Below are 21,541 nucleotides of genomic sequence, written 5' to 3'. Positions count from 1 at the left end.
TGCGGGCTTCTGTTGGTCAGACCGTGCTGTCGCACTCAGCCACCATTCATTCATTCTACAAATATTTGTTGAGTGCCTGCTGTGAGCCAGATACTGAAAGTTATTGGTCATTCAACAGTGAACAGTCGGCCCTATCCATTTGTTTGATTAACTCCGAAAAACCTCTCCGATATCTTTACCTCTTACTGAGCCCCACTGTCACCAGCCTCATTGCATCTTTTTCACTGCCTCAAATTTATTCTCCCACAGACATATTTCAGAGAGACAGCCTATGGTGATGGATCTGAAACACAAATCCAATCCTGTGGTTGCTTCCTTAGCGCCTTTTGATAGCTCCCATCATGCACAGAATATCAGGCCCTTTCATGGCTTGGCCTCTGTCCTCTTGAGCCTCACTTTCTTCTATTTTAGTGTTCACTGTAGAAACGCAGCCTGCAGCCCTTTGTACTCACAGTTCCCTGTGTGCTGTTGCTCCTGGCATAACCATCCTTCCTGCCTTGTCAATGCTATTGATATTTCGAATTCTGTTTTTCCATTACCTACTTTGTGAAGCCTTCCCTGAAACACACCCTAAGAATTAATTACTCCTCCTTCTTACTACCTCTTTACTTTGTACATACTTCTATCAAGGCAATGTTGTTCTGCCACTGTATTTTGATCTTTGTGCTTACTTCTGTCTCTATTACAGAGCTCCTTTCAGACGGAGACCTTGGCTTATAAATCATTATAATCCCAAATAAGATCATCAATATTAATAATTAATATTCATTTTGCTCCTGGGACATGGTAAGCTGGTTCTGGGCTCAGGGCCTTTGCAATGGCTGTTCCTGCTTCTATAACACTGTTCCTCCAAATGGTCACATGATTTCTTGTCTGTCGTTGCACCAGGTGTCACCACATCCGAGGCCTTCCCTGATCACCCAATTAAAATAGCTCCCCAGTCACTCTCCATGTTACTCCATTTATTATTTTCATAGAATTTATGCTCTAAAACAATTATTTGTCTAATCTCTCTCTCTCTCTTTCTCTTTTTCTCTTTCTCCCCACTCACTAAAATGAAAGATCCATAACAGTAGGAGCCTGTCTGGCATCAAAATGATTGGCACATAGTATGAAATCAATAAATGTTTCTTAAATGAATTTGAGTACATTTTTTATAAAAGAAGAAACAAAAATAGGAAAATTAGAAGACATAGTGAGCTTTATGCTGAAGCAAAATATCCTCTTTGCTTTCTGACTAGATTGTAAGGGTACAGAATCCAATTTTATCATATTCTTTATACTTATTAAGCCAGGCCTAACACTTGGCACATGGTAGAAATTGATGAGTATATTTTCTGTTGCCCACATATTTCTCAGCAATCAAGTTAACTGAAAAATTGGATTTCTTTTGAAGAAAGTGTATCGTACTCTCTGTGGGGAAAAAATAAGATTCTAAACATTTCAAGGTAAACTGAAATTTTCTGGCAGTTAGAGGTTATTGAGTCCATTGGTAATTTGGGCAATGCGGCAATCAAAGAATTCAAACATAAATTGGGTAAGATCCAAAGCCTTACTGGAAGTTGGTTCACCTTTGACTTTTTTTTTAAATTGAAGTATAGTTGATTTACAATATTGCATCAGTTTCAGGTGTACAGCAAAGTGATTCACATATTCATATAGATGATATATGTATTTTCAGATTATTTTCCATTATGGCATTGACTGAAAAACATGCACAACCTCAAAGTTGAGAATTATATTTTATTCAGCAGAGTTCCTGAGGACATCAAGCCCAGGAGGCAGCCTCTCAGGTAACTCTGAGGGACTGCTCCAAAGGGGTAAGGGAGGAGCCAGCATATATAGGAGTTTTTGCAACAAAAACCAGGTAGTTGGAACACCAAAAGTTACTGTTAATTAAAGAACACCAGACATCTCAGGTTAATGAATTTAGTGCTTTTCTATGTATGGGAAGATGCAAGAGTCATTGAAATCATTCCTTTGATATGCACCTTAGTTATCTAGGGTCAGTATCCTATTCTTTCCCATCCTGTGTCCTGTCAGTGTTCACTGTTGGGGGTGGCTGGCATTGGGCAGCCCTTTTGTCTCCATCCTGAGTTCCTTCAGGCTCATGGTGGTGGGCTGTGGTAGTGGCTGATGGCTTGATGGCCACAGCATCCTTTGTTTGTTGATATGGCAGGCAACAATTTTATCCACAATAGGTTATTACAAGATACTGAATATAGTGCCCTGTGCTATACAATAAATCCTTGTTTATCTATTTTATGTACAGTAGTTTGTATCTGTTAATCCCATACTCCTAATTTATCCCTCCCCCTTCTGTTTAGCCTTTAGTAACCATAAGCTTGTTTTCTATGTCTGTGAGTTTGTTTAGTATACAGATTTATTTGTAGTATTTTTTAGATTCCACATATAAGTGATACTATATAATATTTGTCTTTCTCTCTCTGACTTACTTCACTAAGTCTAATATTCTCTAGGTCCATACATGTTGCTGCAAATGACACTATTTTATTTTTTATGTCTGGGTAATATTCCATTGTATGTATATATACCACATTTTCTTAAGCCAGTCGTTTGTTAATGGGCACTTGGGTTGTTTCGATGTCTTGGTTATTGTAAATAGTGTTGCCATGAACGTCGGGGTGCATGTAGCTTTTTGTTTGTTTGTTTTTTTGTGTGTGTGTGTGTGTGTTTTATTTTTTGCGGTACACGGGCCTTTCACTGCTGTGGCCTCTCCCGCTGCGGAGCACAGGCTCCGGACGCGCAGGCTCAGCGGCCATGGCTCACGGGCCCAGCCACTCCGCGGCATGTGGGATCTTCCCGGACCGGGGCACGAACCCGTGTCCCCTGCATCGGCAGGCGGACTCCCAACCACTGCGCCACCAGGGAAGCCCTCATGTAGCTTTTTGAATTAGAGTTTTCATCTTTTCTGGATATGTACCCAATGGCAGGATTGCTGGATCATATAGTAGATCTATTTTTAGTTTTTTAAGGAATCTCCACACTGTTCTCCATAGTGGCTGTACCAATTTAAATTCCCACCAATAGTGTAGGAGGGTTCCCTTTTCTCCATACCCTCTCCAGCATTTGCTGTTTGTAGACTTTTTGATGATACCCATTCTGACTGGTATGATACCTCAATGTGGTTTTGATTTGCATTTCTCTAATAATTAGCAATGTTGAGCATCTTTTTATGTGCCTGTTGGCCATCTGTGTGTCTTTGGAGAGATGTCTATTTAGGCCTTCTGCCCATTTTTTGATTGGGTTATTTGCTTTTTTGATATTGAGTTGTATGGGCTGTTTGTATATTTTGGACGTTAATCCCTTGTCAGTTGCATTGTTTGCAAATATTTTCTCCCAGTCCGTAGTTTGTCTTTTCATTTTGTTGATGATTTTCTTTACTGTGCAAAAGCTTATAAGTTTGATTAGGTCCCATTTGTTTATTTTTGCTTTTATTTCTTTTGCCTTAGGAGACTAAGAAAATATTGCTATAATTTATGTCCGAGAATGTTTTGCCTATGTTCTCTTCTAGGACTTACATGGTTTCATGTCTTATATTTAGGTCTTTAAACCATTTTGAGTTTATTTTGTTTGTTTGTTTATTTATTTATTTATTCACTTATTTATTTTTTTATTTTGGCTGCATCGGATCTTCGTTGCTGTGCAAGGGCTTTCTCTAGTTGCGGTGAGCGGGGGCTACTCTTCATTGCGGTGCATGGGCTTCTCGTTGAGGTGGCTTCTCTTGTTGTAGAGCACGGGCTCTAGGCACGCGGGCTTCAGTAGTTGTGGCTCACGGGCTCTACAGCATAGGCTCAGTAGTTGTGGCACATAGGCTTAGTTGCTCTGCGGCATGTGGGATCTTTCCAGACCAGGGCTTGAACCCGTGTCCCCTGCATTGGCAGGCGGATTCTTAACCACTGCACCATGAGGGAAACCCTCAAGTTTATTTTTGTGTATGGTATGAGAGAGTGTTCTAATTTGATTGATTTTCATGTAGTTGTCCAGCTTTCCCAGCACCACTTGTTGAAGAGACTGTCTTTTCTCTATTGTATAGTCTTTCCTCCTTTGTTGTAGATTAATTGGTGTGTGGGTTTATTTCTGAGTTCTCTATCCTTTTCCATTGATCTATATGTCTGTTTTTGTGCCAATACCATGCTGTCTTGATTACTCTAACTTTGTAGTACAGTCTGAAGTCTGGACAGGTTATGCCTCCAGCTTTGTTCTTTTTCCTTAGGATTGTTTTGGCAATTCTGAATCTTTTGAGGTTCCATATGAATTTTAAGATTATTTGTTCTAGTTCTGTGAAAAATGTCATGGATATTTTGATAGGGATTGCATGAAATCTGTAGATTAGTTTGGGTAATATGGCCATTTTGACAATATTAATTCTTCCAATACAAGTGCATGGGATATCTTTCAATTTTGTTTTGAATCATCTTTAAGTTTCTTTATCAGTGTTTTATATCTTTCAGTGTATAGGTCTTTCACCTCCTTGGTTAAGTTTATTCCTAGGTATTTTATTATTTTTTAAATACAATTTAAATGGGATTTTTAAAAACTTTCTGATATTTCATTGTTAGTATAAAGAAATGCAACAGATTTATGTATGTTAATCTTGTATCCTGCTACCTTGCTGAATTTATTTATTAGTTCTAGTAGTTTTTCTGTGGAACCTTAGGGTTCTTCATATAGAGTATCATGTTATCTGCAAATAATGCCAGTTTTACCTCTTCTCTTCCAATTTGGATACCTTTTATTTCTTTTTCTTGTCTGACTGCTGTGGCTAGGATTTCCAATACTATGTTGAATAGAAGTGGTGAGAGTGGACATCCTTGTCTTGTTTCTGAATTTAGCAGGAAGGCTTTTAGCTTTTCACCAGTGAGTATTATGTTGCCTGTGGGATTGTTGTAAATGGCTTTTATTATGTTGTCCCTTTATACCCAGTTTGGTGACAGTTTGTATCATGAGTGGATGTTAAATGCTGTCAAATGCCTTTTCTGTATGTATTGAGATGATCATGTGGTTTTTGTCTTCCCTTTTGTTAATGTGGTATATCACATTGATTGATTTACGTATGTTGAATCATCCTTGTGATCCTGGGATGAATCAGACTGGATCTTGGTGTATGGTCCTTTTTATGTATTGTTGGATTCAGTTTGCTGATATTTTGTTGAGGAGTTTTACATCTATTCATCAGAGATATTGGCTATAATTTCCTTTTTTTTGTAGTGTCTTTGTCTGGTTTTTGTATCTGGGTGATGGTGGCTTCATAGAATGAATTTGGGAGTGTTCCCTCCTTTTCAATTTTTTGGAATAGTTTGAGAAGGATAGGTATAAGTTGTTCTTTGTATGTTTGGTAGAATTACCCAATGAAGCCATCCAGTCCTGGACTTTTGTTTGCAGGGAGTTTTTTGTTTGTTTGTTTCTCTTTCTTTTTGTTTTTGTTTTATTACAGATTCTATTTCACTTCTCGTGATTGGTCTGTTCAAATTATTTGTTTCCTATTTACTCAGTTTTGGCAGACTGTATGTTTTCAGAAACATATCCATTTCTTCTAAGTTCTCCAATTTGGTGACATATAACTGTTCACAGTATTTTCTTTTTTCTTTTTTCTTATTTATTTATTTAGGTATTTCTGTGTTATCAGTTGTTATTTCTCCTCTTTCATCTCTTATTTTGTTTATTTGGGTCCTCTCTCTTTCCTTCCTGGTGAGCCTGGCTAGAGGTTTGTTGATTTTGTTTATCTTTTCAAGGAACCAGCTCTTGGTTTTATTGAGCTTTCCTATTATTATTATTTTTATTTTTGATCTTCCATTTATTTTTTTCCCCTCTGTTCTTTATTATTCCCTTCCTTCTGCTGACTTTCGCCTTTGTTTGTTCTTTTTCTAATTCTTTTAGGTTGTGGGTTAGGTTTTTTATTTGAGATTTTTCTTGTTTCCAAGGAAGGCCTGTATCGCTATGAACTTTCCTATTAGAATTGCATTTGCTGCATCCCATAGATTTTGTAAGGTTGTGTTTTCATTTTTGTTTGTCTCAAGGTATTCTCTGACTGTTTCTTTGATTTCATCATTGAGCTCTTGGTTTTTTAGTAGCATGTTGTTTAGTCTCCACGTGTTTGTTATTTTCCCATTTTTCTTTCTATGGTTCATTTCTAGTTTCATACAGTTATGGTCAGAAAAGATGCTTGAAATAATTTCTACCCTCTTAAATTTTTTTTTAACATCTTAATTGGAGTATACTTGCTTTACAATGTTGTGTTGGTTTCTCCTGTATAACAAAGTGAATCAGCTATACGTATACATATATTCCCATATCCCTCCCTCTTGCATCTCCCTCCCACACTCCCTATCCCACCCCTCTAGGTGGTCACAACACACCAAGCTGATCTCCCTGTGCTATGTGGCTGCTTCCCACCAGCTATCTATTTTATGTTTGGTAGTGTATATATGTCCATGCAACTCCCTCACTTCGTCCCATCTTACACTTCACCCTCCCCGTGTCCTCAAGTCCATTCTCTACATCTGTGTCTTTATTCCTGTCCTGCCCCTATGTTCATCAGAACCATTTTTATTTTTTTTTAGATTCCATATATATGTGTTAGCATATGGTATTTGTTTTTCTCTTTCTGACTTACTTCACTCTGTATGACAGACTCTAGGTCCATCCACCTCACTACAAATAACTCATTTTCGTTTCTTTTTATGGCTGAGTAGTATTCCATTGTATATATGTGTCATATCTTCTTTATCCGTTCATCTGCTGATGGACACTTAGGTTGCTTCCATGTCCTGGCTATTGTAAATAGTGCTGCAATAAACATTGTGGTACATGACTCTTTTTTTTTTTTTTTTTTTTGGTACACGGGCCTCTCCCTGCTGTGGCCTCTCCCGCTGCGGAGCACAGGCTCTGGACGCACAGGCTCAGAGGCCATGGCTCACGGGCCTAGCCGCTCCACAGCATGTGGGATCTTCCCGGACTGGGGCATGAACCTGTGTCCCCTGCATCGGCAGGCGGACTCTCAACCACTGCGCCACCAGGGAAGCCCGTGACTCTTTTTGAATTATGGTTTTCTCAGGGTATATGCCCAGTAGTGGGATTGCTGGGTCATATGGTAGTTCTATTTTTAGTTTTTTAAGGAATCCATACTGCTCTCCATAGTGGCTGTATCAATTTACATTCCCACCAACAGTGCAAGAGTTTCCCTCCTTTTCTCCACACCCTCTCTAGCATTTATTGTTTGTAGATTTTTTCATGATGGCCATTCTGACTGGTGTGAGGTAGCACTTGAGAAGAAAGTGTATTCTGTTTTTGGATGGAATGTCCTATAAATATCAATTAAGTCCATCTTGTTTAATGTGTCATTTAAAGCTTGTGTTTCCTTATTTATTTTTATTTTGGTTGATCTGTCCATTGGTGAAAGTGGGATGTTGAAGTCCCCTACTATTATTGTGTTACTGTTAATTTCCCCTTTTATGGCTGTTAGCATTTGCCTTATGTATTGAGGTGCTCCTATGTTGGGTGCATAAATATTAACAATTGTTATATCTTCTTCTTGGATTGATCCCTTGATCCTTATGTAGTGTCCTGCTTTGTCTCTTGTAATAGTCTTTATTTTAAAGTCTATTTCGTCTGATATGAGAATTGCCCCTCCAGCTTTCCTTTGATTTCTGTTTGCATGGAATATCTTTTTCCATTCCCTCACTTTCAGTCTGTGTGTGTCCCTAGGTCTGAAGTGGGTCTCTTGTAGACAGCATATATATGGGTCTTGTTTTTGTATCCATTCAGCCAGTCTGTGTCTTTTGGTTGGAGCATTTAATCCATTTTCATTTAAGGTAATTATCGATATGTATGTTCCTATTAGCATTTTCTTAATTGCTTCGGGTTTGTTATTGTAAGTCTTTTCCTTCTCTTGTGTTTCCTGCCTAGAGAAGTTCCTTTAGCATTTGTTGTAATGCTGGTTTGGTGGTGCTGAACTCTCTCAGCTTTTGCTTGTCTGTAAAGGTTTTAATTTCTCCATCAAATCTGAATGAGATCCTTGCTGGGTAGAGTAATCTTGGTTGTAGGTTTTTCCCCATCATCACTTTAAATATGTCCTGCCACTCCCTTCTGGCTTGTAAAATTTCTGCTGAAAGATCATCTGTTAACCTTGTGGGGATTCCCTTGTGTGTTATTTGTTGTTTTTCCCTTGCTGCTTTTAATATTTTTTCTTCTATTTAATTTTTGATAGTTTGATTAATATGTGTCTTGGCGTGTTTCTCCTTGTATTTATCCTGTATGGGACTCTCTGTGCTTCCTGGACTTGATTAACTATTTCCTTTCCCATATTAGGGAAGTTTTCAACTATAATCTCTTCAAATATTTTCTCAGTCCCTTTCTTTTTCTCTTCTTCTTCTGGAACCCCTATAATTTGAATGTTGTTTCATTTAATGTTGTCCCAGAGGTCTCTGAGACTGTCCTCAATTCTTTTTTCTTTATTCTGCTCTGTGGTAGTTATTTCCACTATTTCATCTTCCAGGTCACTTATCAGTTCTTCTGCCTCAGTTATTCTGCTATTGATATCTTCTAGAGAATTTTTAATTTCATTTATTGTGCTGTTCATCATTGTTTGTTTGCTCTTTAGTTCTTCTAGTTCCTTGTTAAACGTTTCTTGTATTTTCTCCATTCTATTTCCAGGATTTTGGATCATCTTTACTATCATTACTCTGAATTCTTTTTCAGGTGGAATGCCTATTTCCTTTTCATTTGTTTGGTCTGGTGGGTTTTTACCTTGCTCCTTCATCTGCTGCGTACTTCTCTGTCTTCTCATTTTGCTTAACTTACTGTGTTTGTTGTCTCTGTTTCGCAGGCTGCAGGTTCGTAGTTCCCATTGTTTTTGGTGTCTGCCCCCAGTGGGTAAGGTTGGTTCAGGGGCTTGTGTGGGCTTCCTGGTAGAGGGGACTGGAGCCTGTATTCTGGTGGGTGGGGCTGGATCTTGTCTTTCTGGTGGGCAGGGCCGTATTCGGTGTTGTGTTTTGGGGTGTCTGTGAACTTAGTATGATTTTAGGCAGCCTCTCTGCTAATGGGTGAGGTTGTGTTCCTGTCTTGCTAGTTGTTTGGCATAGAGTGTCCAGCACTGTAGCTTGCTGGTCGTTGAGTGGAGCTGGGTCTTAGCATTGAGACAGAGATCTCTGGGAGAGCTCTTAATGATTGATAGATATTACATGGGGCCGGGAGGTCTCTGGTAGTCTAATGTCCTGAACGTGGGTCTCCCATCTCAGAGACTCAGGCCTGACACCAGGCCAGAGCTCTAAGACCCTGTCAGCCACACAGTTTTGTCTGATATCTTCAGCAGAAAGGGTATAGCCCAACAAAGGAAACTTTTTGCTTCCTTTGTAGGAACTTAGGTGACATGGGAAAACCCTATGCCTGTTCAAAAGTGTGGGGCTCCCCTTTCCTCATCTCTGAGATGAGCTGCTGGCTGGGCTTTTTCAGCAAAGAAATGCCAGTGAACCTCATCCAGTCTGCCCCACTAAAGATAAGGGAGGATCCTCTTAAATTTTTTGAGGCTTGTTTTGTGACCTAGTATGTTTTCTATCCTAGAGAATGTTCCATGTGCTCTTGAAAAGAATGTGTATTTGGATGTAGTGTCCTATAGATATCAATTAAGTTCAACTGATCTATTGTGTCATTTAGGACCTCTGTTGCCTTATTGGTTTTCTGTCTGCATGATCTGTCCATTGATGTCAGTGGGGTGTTAAAGTCTCCTACTATTATTGTATTCCTGTCAACTTCTCTCTTTATATCTGTTAGTATTTGATTTATATATTTAAGTGTTCCTATATTGGGTGCTTATATGTTAATGAGTATAATACCCTCATCTTGTACTGATCCCTTTATCATTATATAATATCCTTCTTTGTCTTTCTTTATGGCCTTTGTTTTAAAGTCTATTTTGTCTGATATGAGTACTGCTACCCTCACTTTCTTTTCATTTCCATTTGCATGAAATATCTTTTTCCATCCTCTCACTTTCAATATGTTTGTGTCTTTCACCCTGAAGTGATCTCTTATAGGCAGTATATTGTAGATTGTTTTTCTTTTATCCAATCTGCCACTCTTTTTTTTATCAGAGCATATATTTCATTGACACTTAAAGTAATTATTGATAGGTATGTACTCATTGCCATTTAAACCTTGCTTTCCAGTTGTTTTTGTAGTTATTTGTTCATCTCTTCTTTTTGTTTTTCCTTTTGTGGTTTGATGATTTTCTTTTGTAGTATGCTTGAGATTCTTTGTTTTTTGTGAATCTGTTGTATGTTTTTGATTTGTGATTACCATGGAGTTCAAGTATACTGATGCATTACTATATCTACTTGCTTTAAACTGATAGTCATACAAGTTCAAACACATTCTAAAATATCTAAATTTTTATACTCCTCTCCCCCATCTTGTGATTTTGCTTACCTATTTTACATCTTCATGCTTATCCTTTTGCTGTTAATTTTAGTTATAATCGCCTTTACAAATATTTTTTTTGGTTTTTAGTCTAGGTACTGGCTAATTTAAGTGATCTTCAATCCTTTTTTATATTTGCCTTTCCCATTGTGGTTTTCCCTTTCCAATGGATTCTTACTTATTTTCCATTTAGAGAAGACCCTTCAATACTTCTTTTAGGGTAGGGTTAGTACTGCTGAATTATTTTAGTTTTTGCTTGTCTGAGAAATTCTTTCTCTCTCCTTTTATTCTCAGTGATAATCTTTCTGGGTAAAACATCTTAGGTTGCAGGTTTTCCCCTTTTAGGACTTTGAATGTATCATGCCACTCCCTCTGGCCTGTGAAGTTTCTGCAGAGGAATCAGCCAATATCCTTATGGGGGTTGCCTTGTAACTAACTCTTTGTTTTTCTTTTGCTAACTCTAGAGTCCTCTCTCTTTTTTTTTTTTTTTAAGAGTCCTCTCTTTAACTTTTGTCATTTAATTATGGTATGTCTTGGTGTGGGTCTGTTTGGGTTCATCTTATTTGGGACCTTCTATGCATCCTGTAACTGGATATCTGTTTCCTTCTTTAAGTTTGGGAAATTTTCATCCGTAATTTCTTCAAATACATTTTTGCTCCCCTTTTCTCTCTCTTCTTTTTCTGGAACCCCTATTATGTATAGGTCGGCACACTTTATATTATACCATAGATCTCACATGTTGCTTTCTTTTGTTTTTAATTTGTCTTTTTGTATGCTGTACTGATTGGGTGGTTTCCATTATTCTGTCTTCCAGACACTTATTCATATTTCTGTGTCACTTAGTCAGCTATTCATTGTTTCTAGAATTGTTTGAGAATGGAAACAGGTACTTGGGAGGTTGTTGTCTTTATGGTCAAAACCCAGTTTACTTCCTGAGCCTCAGGAGTAAAGTCTAAATTTATCCACATATAGGGTCCACTATAGTTTTCAGACTCTAATCAAGCACTTCTTGAAGACTCTCCAAAAAGCAGGCTTCCAGGGGGATGTGAATTCACTGGCAGATTCGGCAGCTTGCTCCAAATAAGCATAGTTTTAGGCAAATGAAGTTTCAAGACTTATCCCCGGTTCTTCCTTGCAAACACATCACCATTCCTCAGTCTCTTCTATGGAGAAATCTTGCATCTGCTACTGTATACATTTCTTCAGGAGCTGGGTGGAAGGCAGAAATCTTGGAATCCTACCATGCATATGAACTTAGGCTTGGCCATATTTTCCTGGGGCATATTTTGTGTTTGGTTGCCCTCTAACAGCAGAAGAGATGAAGAGAAGCATCAATAAAATCAGGGGCCAATGTTTCTGTATTAACATGAACCTAAGAAGAAAGAGTCAGTTAATATTGCTGACATCCTAAATCATATAAAATTGTAAGAAAGCCCCTAGTACAGGGCCCAACATTTAGTTTACATGCAATGAATATGAATTTCTTTTTGCTTTCCTTGAAGAGTTGAAGTACTGGAAAGGAACTTAAAAAAAAAAAAAGAGACAGAGAGGGCTAAGTATATACGTGATGTATTAATTTCTGACTAACAGTCACAAATAATTGTCCAAATTTCTAATTAAAATAAGTTTATTATTTTTTAATTTTTTGCTGCGTTGGGTCTTCATTGTTGTGTGCAGGCTTTCTCTAGTTGTGACGAGTGGGGGCTACTCTTCGTTGCGGTGCTCAGGCTTCTCATTGCGATGGCTTCTCTTGTTGTGGAGCACAGGCTCTAGGTGCGTGGGCTTCAGTAGTTGCAGCACGTGGGCTCAGTAGTTGTGTCTCATGGGCTCTAGAGCGCAGGCTCAGTAGTTGTGGCGCACGGGCTTGGTTGCCCTGCAGCATGTGGGATCTTCCCGGACCAGGGCTCAAACCTGTGTCCCCTGAATTGGCAGGGGGATTCTTAACCACTGCGCCACCAGGGAAGCCCAAGAAGTTTATTTTTAAGGGCAATATGGGGCTTCCAATGGTGAAGTAGTCTAGTGCTAACCAATGCTGTTTGGTAGCTTATAAATTCCTATTATATCATTTCTTTATTCTTTCATCTTTACCTCCAGTATCATGAGTGTTGTGTTCAAATATGAATCTACCTTTTGTGTTTTTTTTGGTTGCGTTGGGTCTTCGTTGCTGTGCATGGGCCTTCTCTAGTTGCGGCGGGTGGGGGCTACTCTTCGTCGTGGTGTGCGGGCTTCTTATTGCGGTGGCTTCTCTTGTTGCAGAGCACGGGCTCTAGGCACACGGGCTTCAGTAGTTGTGGCACACAGGCTTAGTTGTGTCCCCTGCACTGGCAGGCAGATTCTTAACTACTGCGCCACCAGGGAAGTCCTGAATCTATTTTGTTGTAACTATGCAGAGTCAACTCTTTGTGAAAGGTTAGAGAAGAAGAATTTTTTCCACATCTAGGTGATTCTTTCTTTTACTGAGAATCTTTTCATTACAATGAATATTTATAAACAAAGACTTTCTGAATAGCCATCCCTGCTTTTCTTTTTGTTATGACCCTTTCATTTGTAGGCAGAAGCAGGGGAGGGGGTTGGGAGGGGCAGTCCTCCACAGGGGGTGACCCTTGCTGTAGTGCTCCTCATGCTATCAGTCAACTAGAGAATCATCTGTCCTACTTTAGACTTCAGAAGCCATCTTGCACATCTGCTGTGACTTTTCTAATGTCACTTATAGAACCCACTCAAAGCTGTTAGATGAATTAGGGGAACCAGAGTGCAGCTGCATGTAGCTGACTTTGAATTTTTGCAGCTGGCTTCTATATGGCAATCTCAGTTTTGAAGTTATTTTTTTATGAAATTAGAACCACAAAGTGAATAATTCATTTTATTATAATAACTCCTAAGAGAGTGAACCTTAAACTTCTTTTAAAGTTGAAAAAATATATATTTTAACAACTCCCACAAAATGTTTAATATTCAAGCCAACTGTAAATATTTAAATAATGGTTCATGAGTTTCTTTTAAGAAAAAATATTACTTGAAAAAAAATGCTTTTAAAACTTTGACTCAAGAGTCAAGGTGTTTCTGATATGGAAGCAAGTTTGAGGTCTAGAAATCTAAAGTATTACCAGCTTCAGGACAGTTTCCCTATTTCAACTTTAAGTAGACCAAAAATGTAAGTATTTACTTATTCATCTATGCAGGAAATGAGAACTTTCACATTCTTATGATGTTAAAACACAGAATTTTGCAAGTTTACTGGCCCAGAATATTAAACCATAGGAAATTAGTCATGGCTGCATGCTTATATACTCTGAAAATTTTGTTCAATGATTTTCTCAGTCTTAGTTCCTGTAGCATTTTCAAATTCCTTTTTGATAACACTTACACCGCCACAATTATTTGTTTACCTGTTTGACTCACAAGACTAATTCTTGCAAGAAAAGGGACTTTACCCCTCCATGTTTGTATCAGCAGTATCATTCATACTAGGCTCTTTTTTATTATTTATTTATTTTTTAGGCTCTTTTTAAAATTGTTAAATGAAAAGTCATTTATGTATGTAATAGAATATGCGTTCTGGTATTTCTTGAAAGGAACTTTAAGAGATGCAATGAGAAGCCAGAGGCTCCCATCACAATATCTGCCAGCCTACCTGCATCTGTGCCCATATAGTCTGTCTTTCCTCCTGTTACTGTGGATCTTCTGCCTGTGTTCCTATCCAAGACCCGCCCTACACTTGTAAGGTAGATCCCATCCTCTCCAATCTACTCAAGGTCATCCCTTCAGCAGTTCTATTCACTCTCTCCCACATCACTTATTTCCTTTCACTGTTGGAAAATTCCCATCAGCTAATACACAATCTATAATTCTCACACCTTTAACAACACCCCCCCCCCAAATTTCTCTTGAGCTCACTTCCTATTCTTTTCTTTTGCTCTTTTATGGCAAAACTCCTTGAAAGAATTTTCTATACTTCCCCTCTCCATTTCCTCTTCTCCCAGTCCTCTTGGACCTACTTCAAGCATGTTTTTTCCCTTACTCTTCCACTGTAAATGCCCTTGTAAAAGTCCCCATGACCTCCATGTTACTAAACTGATTTTTCAATTCTCAATTCTTGTATTACTTGACCTATTCTGAGAGAAGCATTTGACACAGTTGATCACTCCTTATTTAAACACTTTCTTCACTTGCTTCCAAATGTCCCACTTTTCCATTCTTTTTTCAAATCTTACTGGTCATTCTTTCTCAGTATCTTTTGCTAGTTCCTCCTCATCTCTCTGACTTCTAAATTTTGGGTACACTTGGATTCAGACTTTGGACATCTCTGTGGTCACTTTCTTGGTAATCTCATACATTTTGAGGTTTAAATAACATCTGTTCTCTGATAACTCCCAAATTTAAGTTTTCCAGTACAGACCCCTCTCTCTGGAACTCCAGACTCATATATCTGTCTATACATATATGTTTAATAGACATCTCAAACTTTGCATATCCCAGACCAAATTTCTGATTTCCAGCTCCACAACAGAAAAAAATTAACCTCTTATTTAATTTTCTCCATCTCACTTAAAGGCAATTCCTCTTTCTAATTTATTGGGCTAAAATCCTCGGAGGCATCCTGTCCTTGACTCCCTTTTTGTCTCACACCCTACATACACTCACTTGGTAAATCCTATTGGCTCTATCTTCAAGTCACATCTCCATAATCTGAATCCTTCTCACTAGACCCACGACCACTACCCTGGTCCACATCATCATCATCTCTTGCCCAAATAATTGCTCAAGTCCACTAACTGCTCTCTCTACCTTGCCTCAGTTTACTCTTAACATATAAATCACACTGATCTTGTTAAAATCCAGGTCAGATATTCACTTCTCTTCTTAGAACCCTCCAATTGCTTCCTGGCTTTCTCCAGGAAATGACAAAATCCTTATGATGGCTCACAAGACCCTGCAATCTTTCTCTGCCTCCTTTCTGACCTCATTTTCTTTTTTTTTTGGCCACACCATGTGGCTTGTGGGATCTCAATTCCCTGAACAGGGATTGAACCCGGGCCATGGCAGCGACAGCCCAGAATCCTAACCACTAGGCAATCAGGGAACTCCCACTGACCTCATGTTCTACTGCTCTTCCCCTTCTAACTACAATACAGCAACACTGCTCTTGCATTTTCTCAAACAGGCCAAGCAGGCACCCATCTTGGGACCAATGTAATTGTTCCCTTCTCTGGGTGGGGTATCTGACTGCCCTAGGATATCAACCTCTCATCTACTTCAGATCTTTGCTGAGCTGTCATCTTCTCAATGAGCCTTTCTTGATCATCCTGTTTAAAAATTGCAGCACTTTTTCTTCTCTCCCATCCTCAACCCTTGCCCGTCACTAGCATTTCCCATTCCCTCTCCTACTCCCTGACTTTTTTTCCCCTCTCATGGCACTTACTGCCACCTGACCTATGTTTTACTTATGCCTTTTCTGTTTCTAGGTAAGCACTATGTGGGCAAGATTTTAATTTTTTCACTGATGTATCCCTCATGCCTAGAAAAGGGCCTGTTACTTATTTAGGTGCTCAACTAATATTTGTTAAAAGACAGAATGAATAAAAGATTTATAGTCATTAATGAGTATATATGATATGCCAGGGACTGGATAAAGAGCACAAACGTTAAAAAAAACAAAACAAGACAAAAACAAAATCAAACACAAACACAGCCTCTGCTGCTAAAAAGCTAAGTTCATCAGTGGCGATAATAATAATGGTTGATATTTGTCAAGCACTTACTTTGTGCCAGGCGCTGTTCTAAGAATTTTCCATGTCACATCATTTAAATCTCAAAACAAAGTAAGAGATGACTACTATTAAAATAATAGTTTTACAAATGAGGGGACTGAAGCACAGAAATTAAGTAGGTCAGTGTCATAGAGCTGTAACCAGTGATACCAGGATTCAGATCTTTACACTCTGACTCTGGAATCCATATGCTTAACTACTTAAGTGTGCAGTTTATAATGCAATAAAATTACTACTGTAATTAAGGGGATCCTAGGGCATCATAGGGAAACATAGTAGGGCAAGGTTTTTGGAAGAGGTAATTTTGAGAGACAAATGAGTTAGCTGAAGGAAGGAAAAGGGAATGCGTGCTCAAGGAGGAGAGTGCAGCATGTACACCAACAGGTGAGAGAGTGGGGTGCTTTGGGCATCCAAAAAATAATGATATTAGTTATAGCTAGAGAAGAAGTAGTAGAGGGAAAGTGTTAAGAAGAGTAATAGACAGAGACCATACCATGCAGGGCCTCATATGTCATAGAAAGGATTTTCCATTTTTTCTTGAAGGCAATAGGGAAGGCATAGATGGATTTGATACATGGGAATGAAAATAAGATCAGATTTGAATTTCAGAAAAATCACTATCAGCTGTGTAGGTAACATTAAATTAAAGGCAAGGAGAGCAGCTACATTAATTAAAGCTGTTCGTTTGTTTTTTTTATGTTGGGGGTAGGAGTTTATTTATTTATTTATTTATTTTTGCTGTGTTGGGTCTTCGTTTCTGTGCGAGAGCTTTCTCTAGTTGTGGCAAGCGGGGACCACTCTTCATTGCGGTGCGCGGGCCTCTCACTATCACGGCCTCTCTTGTTGCAGAGCACAGGCTCCAGACGCGCAGGCTCAGTAGTTGTGGCTCATGGGCCTAGTTGCTCCGCGGCATGTGGGATCTTCCCAGACCAGGGCTCGAACCCATGTCCCCAGCATTAGCAGGCAGATTCTCAACCACTGCGCCACCAGGGAAGCCCAATTAAAGCTGTTTTAATCGAAAAAAGAAAAGATGAAAGCCTGAACTAATAAGGTTGAAGTGCTAACAAAACAGGAGAACAGAATTCAGGAATAATAAGAATGTATGATCAAAAGGACATTGTTATGAAGGAAGTAGGACAGTTAAAGAGGAAGAGGACAAGAGTGACTCCCAGGTTTCTGGCTTTGGGCACAGTGTTGGATGCTGGAGCCACTGACTGACATAGAGAATAGTACTGGAGGGAGAAATTTTGATGGAGGGATGAGTTTTGGAAATACTGATTTTACAATGTCTACAGGATACCCAAGTGGAAGGTTGTAGTGGGCAGTTAGATATATCGGTCTGGAGCTCAGAAAAAAATCTGGGCTAGAGTCATCAGGTCATCAGTGGGGTTGATGTTATAGCAGTGGATGAGTGAGATGAATGCTGGGCAACACCAGCATGTAAAGTAGTGATTCCCAGTCTCAGGACTTTGAACATCAGATCACCTCGGGAGGATTTAAAAATACAGATTTTCTGGAGCCCCTCCCCAAAACTACCAAATCAGAATCTTCAGAGATGAGACAGGGGGATCTATAGATATTTTAAAGCTCCCAGTTGATTCTGCTGGGGCTAGCCTGCAGCATGCCAAAGAAGCAACTAGGAGCCAGTGATTTAAATGATGGATAAAAGAGTCCAAGAAGTAGTAATATTACTTGAAAGAAGAGGCAAGAAGAGGTAATTACTACTAATAATAGCTAACATTTTTTGTGCACTTACTATGAGTCAGGCACTGTTCTAAACATGCTAGTGCAATATCATATGAAATCCTCAAAACAACCCTGTAGGTTGTAGGTACTATTATTATCCTTGCTTTACAGTGAGGGATTTGAGGCACAGGGAAGTTGAATAAGTTATTCAAGATCACATAACTAGTAAATGATAGAGGCAGGATTTGAATCTAGCCAATGCTGTAAATCAGTGCCTCTCAAATTTTAAAGTGCTTACGAACCCACAGAATGGTAGAAAATATTTGCAAATGAAGCGACCTACAAGGGATTAATCTATAAAATATACAAACAGCTCATGCAGCTCAATATCAAAAAAACAAACAACTCAGTCAAAAAAATGCGCAGAAGATCTAAATAGACATTTCTCCAAAGAAGACATACAGATGGCCAAGAGGCACATGACAAGATGCTCAACATTACTAATTATTAGAGAAATGCAAATCAAAACTACAATGAGTTATCATCTCACACTGGTTAAAATAGCCATCATTAACAAATCTACAAACAATAAATGCTGGAGAGGGTGTGGAGAAAAGGGAACCCTCCTACACTGTTGGTGGGAATGTAAATTGGTACAGCCGCTATGGAGAACAGTGAGGAGAGTCCTTAAAAAACTAAAAATAGATCTACCATATGATCCAGCAATCCCACTGCTGGATCATAATTCAAAAGGGTACATGCACCCCAATGTTCATTGCAGCACTATTTACAGTAGGCAGGACGTGGAAGCAACCTAAAGGTCCATCGACTGAGGAATGGATAAATAAGACATGGTATACACACACACACACACACACACACACACACACACACACACACACACACAATGGAATATTACTCAGCCATAAAAAAGAATGAAATAATGTCATTTGTAGCAACAGGGATGGACCTAGAGATTGTCATACTGAGTGAAGTAAGACAGAGAAAGACAAATATATGATATCACATATATGTGGAATTTAAAGAGATGGTACAAATGAACCTATTTACAAAACAGAAGTTTAGTCACAGATGTAGAAAACAAACTTGTGGTTATGGGAGGGGTGGGGTGGGATAAATTGGGATATTGGGATTGACATATACACACTACTATATATATAATAGATAATTAATAAGAACCTACTGAATAGCACAGGGAACTCTATTCGATACTCTGTAATCACCTATATGGGAATAGAATCTTTAAAAAAGTGGATATATTTGTATGCATACCTGACTTTGCTGTACAGCAGAAACTAACACAACATTGTAAATCAACTATACTCCAATTAAAAAAATTTTTTTAAGTGCTTACAAATCACCTGGAGATTTATTTAAAAAGCAGATTCTGACTGAATTGAGTCTGAGGTGGGAACTGAGATTCTGCATGTGTAACAAACTCTCAGGTGAAGCCAATGCTGCTGACCTTAAGATCGCCTTTGAATATAAGGGTCCACCACACCACTGGTTCTCAACTTGGTTGCATATTAGAATCATCTAGTCAGATTTGTAAAAGTAATGAGGCCCAGGTCCCACATGCAAAGATTTAAATCTTTGGGTGTGGGATCTGGGCATGGAAGAAACTGGGGGTGGGGATGGAACATTAAAAGTGACTGAAATTAATTTTAAAAATGGGGGTGGGGTGGGGTGGAGTGGAGGGAGTGATGATGATACTGGGCCATCTACCAAAGAGTGAAATTAGTCAAATCGATCTAATTCTGTGTATCTGTGGTATAATTTAAAAAAAGCCATAATTTGAAATGATTTTTTAAAACATACTCTAAATCTAATGAAAAAGTAGAGTCTTTCTAAGTAAAGATAAAGAAAATTATAAAGGCAGTTTAGGGAAAGGTTGAAATCCAACAAAGTAAAAAAGTCCATTCCCCAAGTTGACAAAGAAAATGTTCTAAATGAAAGCAATAAAAATTGATTACTTTCTTTCAAATGTTTTCCCAAATTTAAAATGACAAATGCTAAAGCCAAACATGAAACTGTGAATGAATAAAATGTGCATGGTTCTAATTTTAGAGGACAGGGACATTGTCTTTTCTAGAGATCATTAATTTATAAAACCAGCATAAAATGCATATATCCACATACTCATGTAATAAAAAAATTGCTCACCACTTAAATTTAAATGATATAATTTCTTCTAAATAACTGCAAACTAAACATGCATGGATATACAGACAAATTTGAATAAGAGAGAAAGGGAGATTTCTGATAACTCTTATATGTCTTTTTTCAGATCTATCTGAAATAAGTCAGAGTATTAGCCATAAAAGGATTCAAATTGTTCCTGTCTGTATAGTGCATGTATTAGCTAACCATTATTGTGTAACAAGTTATTCTTAAGTTTAGCAGCTTAAAACAATATACATTTATTGTCTCAACTTTTGTGGTTCAGGAATTTGGGGGCGGGTTTGCTGTGTGGTTCTGGCCCAGGGTCTCTCATAAGGTTGGTCAAGATGTAGTCTGGGTTTACAGTCATCTGAAGGCTTCACTTGGGGCTGGGTCTCCATTTCCAAGACAGCTCACTCTCAGGGTTGCTGGCAAGGACCTCAGTTCCTCTCCATAGGGCTACTTGAGTGTCCTGGTGATCAGGCAGTTCATCCTGCAGAGCAAGTATTCCAAGAAAGAGGAGGAAGCTGCAATGCCTTTCATGATCTAGTATACGAAGTCATCACCACTACTTCCTCCATATGTATTTGTTAGAAGCAAATAAGTCTAGTAAAGAAGCACTAAGTCTAGTCTACACCCAAGGCGAGGGGAAACTGAACTCTACCTTTTTAAGGGAGGAGTATCCAAGGTTTTATGAACAAATTTTAAATCCACCAAGTCCCTGTTGTGTAAAATTATAGTTTGATATCAGGGTTGTCTTGCAAGTGGATGATTATGTGTATTCCTGGAAAAAGCTGTCTACCTTCCACACTTCCAGTGTCTTGCTTCCCATTCTACTCCTCAAACTACTTCCTCAAACTACTGTCTTTTACCCCCCAATTTCCCCTTTACTGGGTTGAGGTCAACCCTAATGACCTCATGTTAACTTGATTACCTCTGTAAAGACACTATTTCCAAATAAGGTCACATTCTGAGGTACTGGGGCTTAGAACTTCCACATATTTTGGAGGGTGCAGAAATCAATCCATAACACATGGTGTGTTTATTTCCATGTGAAGTATTGCCAAATTAATAAGAAGGCTGTGATGTATTGTGTAACAAATATGAAATCAGTTGAGTGCTAAAGACACTTAAAACTTTTTTAAAAAATCAGACAATGTAAGTGTAAAATATATTAGTTTAGACTATTTGATGAGAATAGCTGAACTGCTCATCAATAGATTAGTTATGGAACAAATTGTGATCCAATTGCCAAGTTGAAAAATAAACCATCACCCACTGTGAGACAGATCTATATATACTATAGCAAGCACCTGCCCAGCCTCCTCTGTTCCTCCTTTTGGTAGCAGGCCCCTGATTTTCTCTGTGAAACCAAGTGTTGCTCATTTTCAGTTAGTGTGGTGAAGCTGAGGTTGATTCTACCCCTCAATTCTAGCTATGGACCCATGACACAAACTGGGCTGATG

The sequence above is a fragment of the Leucopleurus acutus genome (assembly GCF_964270905.1).
Source record: "Leucopleurus acutus genome assembly, chromosome: 4".
Lineage (NCBI taxonomy): Eukaryota > Metazoa > Chordata > Mammalia > Artiodactyla > Delphinidae > Leucopleurus > Leucopleurus acutus.
This window is presented reverse-complemented; position numbering follows the sequence as displayed.